The following is a 4,567-nucleotide window of genomic DNA, read 5'->3' on the forward strand; positions in this document are numbered from 1 at the left end:
ATTAGCAAATGACTACCCATGGTTTTGTGTGCGTCTTGGTGTGATGGGGATTTTGGTGTGTTGCAAACTCCCCCCCCCCCACCCCCCTGCTGCGAAGATTGCAACTCGTTGCATACAGAGTGGAATCTCTGCCAGATTTGCATCCATTATCAGCTCTTAATATACTCCCCGTTGGAAACTAAAACATGCAGCATTAATTTGGCCGCCAGAGCAGCTGTAAGATGGGGGGGGGGGGCGGGGGGTCTGAGGGGTAAAATGTTTTAATTTTACACTCTGTCTTTAAAGGATGTCTTCACATTTCCTCAAGTCTGTGGACAAAAAACAAGCTTACACAGAACGTGCAAACTCCACGCCAGAAGGCCGTGCCAAACAAAAGAATTCAAAACATGAACCTGGAGTCATGGTGGGAAAACCAAACATCTGCCCTTTTAAATGTAGCCGCTTTTCTACATTTATTCTCAAATAATCTCTTGTAAATGTTAATCCATCCCACTTCTGAGGTCCCCACTCACCCCCTAACCTGTCGGCACCATTCCCTGCGGCTGAATGGGAGCCTTTGGTCCTTGTGCACGCCGGCTCCCTGGAATGACCCCAGAGGGCATCAAATGGTTCGGGCCTGTGTGACGCCGTGAGAGGCAGAGAGATCCGGGGATCATTGCCTTACACGATGGCTCATTTCATTTCACCTGGCACCAACTACGCGCCAACACTGACATCTTCCCACATGTTTCTTTTGCACACCGCTCTCCTCTGACACCGCGTGCGTGCGCGCTCCTTTTTTTTTTTTTTTTAAGTCGCCTTGGCGTAGTGTTTCTCATGCGCCTTTTCATATTGAAAGGGCATCGTGATATTGTTAAAATACCCTTTTTCAGCGCTTTCATCAGTAAAGGTCAGTGCATACACTTGAAGGCCATCCTTTGGACTCCTTTAGAACTAAGAGGCTCCCGCTCAGCGGCGCTGCGCTGTCAGAAGGCCCCGTGAACCCGTCTTTGTGTGGAGGCCTATTTTAGATGGCTCACCTTTTTGAACAGTGCGCTGGGCTGGATGGACTCTCCGCTGCTATCCACACATGGAGCTGCTTTTTTTTTTCTTTTTTTTTTTTTCTAGCGATTTGGGGGGCATTTGAGGGTTGGTGTGTTTAGAGAACATTCTTTGTCCTCTGCTTCTGATTCACCCGCCCACGTCTCTGCTCTTCAAAGGTGGTTGGAGAAAGACAAATTAATTATTTTTTCTCACAGAAGTAACCTCGACTTGAGATCCACTTAAAGCTGATTTCCAGCACTGAAAATGACATCGCACAGTCCTAATCAGAGGAGGGTGGTTGCTCACATTCATCTCTTTAGGGGCCCTGCGCGGGCAAAACATTTTCTTGTGCTCCAAGTTTGGAATTGAACATTTTATAGTGTGTTTTGTAGTGTAAATTTAAAAAAAATACATTAAGTAATCAAATGATTAAATCACACGCAATAAACGTGGGGCTTTTGAGTAAACTGGTCCCTCTGTGACTGTGAGGTGGAGCAGGTCCTCCCATAGCCTGCACGTCGTGGTGTCTCAATCTTTTGGTCTTGCCATCGGTGTGTGAATTTAAACACGCGGGGGACGTCGCTTTGACTGAACGACTACAGAGCGGCACTGCATTCATTTCACAAACGTTCACAGTGAGTATTGACCGCTATCTGGGCCAGATACCGCTTTCAGACAACTGCACAAAAACGCCCCCCCCCTCTACACACACCCTTTATGTCCACATCTATGCCTGCTATTGTTTCCCCCCCCCCCCCCCCCCCCCCCCCCAGATTATATCCAACGTCGGCTACCTGTCCCGCCCACGTGAGGCGAGATCAAAGCCTCCGACTGTGAACAGCGGCTCACAGGAACACAAACAGGAAGTGGAACCTGGGATCGCACGGATGGGCTTTGATTGGTGGAGGCAAAGCTCTGTGCAGTCGTTACAGTGCTGCTTACTTTCCTAAATTGTATTTTCATAGATGACCCCTTTTAGAGAAAGTCACATGGTTCAAATATGAAAGCTTTTGCCACAAAACAAACATAATATGGATGAACACACAATGTACAGCAGTTTAATGTAGAGCTAAAACCGGAGCAAAGAGGACATGGGGAAAAAGTCTCTGCTCACTGTATTTCACCGCAAACCTCAGTCTCATTTAAATACACTCCAATCATTCCACCAGAGATGCATACAGAGGAGCGAGACCACCCCCCAATTTTGGGTCCCGAACCCCTTCATTTGGACCCTGCATCAGCAGTGCGAGTAGTTCCGCGCAAGCATCGACCCAGACAGCAGCGGCGCTGTGGTGAACCGGAGGCCCTCGTCTGGAAGCCGGCCAGGCGCCGCCGCTGTGGTAGCTGATGCCTCGACCATCTGACCAACCACGTGACTTCATGCCGGCTGATACTGCGTCTTAACCAATGCCTTCAGAACCAACCAACGCCACATTTGCTGTTCAGATGACAGCTGCTCGGCCCGAGAAAGAACCAGAACCGTATCATTGTTGTGCATCACAGACTTCAAACGTAGCATTAGCGAACGGAACGTAGGGATCGTTTGGATACGTGTTAGAGGAGAATGAAGTAATAGACAGAACCCCCCCCCCCCCCCTAAATAGTTATGGCTATAAGAAAAGGCCTGAAGAGATTGTGTATCTTAACACGCTTTGACAATGAGGGCCAGAAACATAATCTGCCAGAAGTCAAATGCGGTGCTGAGGACGTGAGGTGTGACCGTGCCGATCGGGCCGCGTCCTGGGAGGAAGGTCTCTGCGCCCCCCCCCTCTCCCCCCGCAGAGGAAGAGCATCTCTTGTGAGGAGAGCGAGCGCCATTGTCCTCCTTCGGTGTTTACGTTGGTCTTGGATTTCAGCGAGCGCACAGCCACAGGACGGCCATTGTTCTGTGCCCGTGCAGGAATGGTAGCCTGCAGTCACCTTCTTGTCTGACTGTCGCCATTGTGTCCCGCCACCCCCGCCCCCCCTCCACCCGCCCCTAACACCCAAACTTCTTTAGCCCAGATTGTTGCCTGATGTTGCTTCCTCTCCTCCCATAGTTTCCTCTTCTCCTCGTGCATCATGACTTTTCTCCTCTTTCTTAGACGGGGTGGCGAGGGGGTGGGGCTGGGGGTGTCAGGGTACACACACAGTGCATGTGAAGATTTATGGCTAACCACATGTGTTTTTGAATCTTTGAGCTTGCAGGGTTTGGGGAGAGTCTGCAGCGAGAAGACGGGGCGCAGAGAGGGAAGTGGGGTATTAGAGAGAGAGAGAGAGAGAGAGAGAGAGAATTAAAGAACCAAGGCCGGGACATGTGGTTCTTGTTTGGGGCGCTGCATGCAGAGAAGGCGGCTCTGGCTTCTCTTTGACTCCAACCTGCGTCTACAATCTAAACATCCCGCTGATTATTAAACAATACGGATGCCCTCGCGCCCCGTCCATATGAACCAGAATCGTGGAAAACACACAACCAACCAATCAGGCTCTTTTTTCTCCGCTGAAGTACGCGCAGAATCCAAGGACACGTTCTCGTATTACACATCTGTCATATTTCCTTTGTGATGGTCTACTTCTGTATCTCCAATGGCCTGGATAATGTTTCTTGTTGGTTGTAACTGAGTGGGAGCATATGAGTGTGATGCCTCTGGGCTCTGTGAATTCACTACAGCATGTAGTAAAGTTAGACTGTGAACCATGTGAACACTGAACCACCCCCCCCCCCCTTATTCTGTTAGATACAAGCACACCCACAACTCCAAAGCCCTCTGGGTAATGAACTGTTTTACATGTGCGTACCAACCCCACGAAAGGCCACAATCAAGAGGCATTGATTTTATACAATGTATTTCCCACAACACTTATTTTATCAGGAAAAGTTGATCTCCGGACTATTTTACAGGTTAATAGTGCTTATGAGACATATGAATTGAATTAGTCAAGAATACAATTTAATGAAAAAAAGAATAACGGCCGGAGTAGTTATGTAAAGGAAATTCACGGCAGATTAGCGGCCCATAAAATAAAGCATTACTACTTAATGCTACATGTTACCATGGTATCCACAGAGACTTTATCCCAGCAGGTTTTTCTCATACACTACATCATTATTGCTCTCTAACTATTACTTCTTACTTAAAATAAGTTTCGTGCTTATTCACACATTGAATAAGCCGCTAGCTGTTTCCTTCGTAACAACATCTCACTGTCATATTCCGCGTTGGGGAACTGGGAAAGAAATAGTTCAAGAAATAGTAGATTGGAACTACTGAGACACTCAACACTCTCACACACACTACTGAGACACTCTCACACACACTACTGAGACACTCTCACACACACTACTGAGACACTCTCACACACACTACTGAGACACTCTCACACACACTACTGAGACACTCTCTCGCACACTACTGAGACACTCTCTCGCACACTACTGAGACACTCTCACACACACTACTGAGACACTCTCACACACACTACTGAGACACTCTCACACACACTACTGAGACACTCTCACACACACTACTGAAACACTCTCTCGCACACTACTGAGACACTCTCA

Source organism: Pungitius pungitius, chromosome 12, assembly GCF_949316345.1.
Source record: "Pungitius pungitius chromosome 12, fPunPun2.1, whole genome shotgun sequence".
Classification (NCBI taxonomy): Eukaryota; Metazoa; Chordata; class Actinopteri; order Perciformes; family Gasterosteidae; genus Pungitius; species Pungitius pungitius.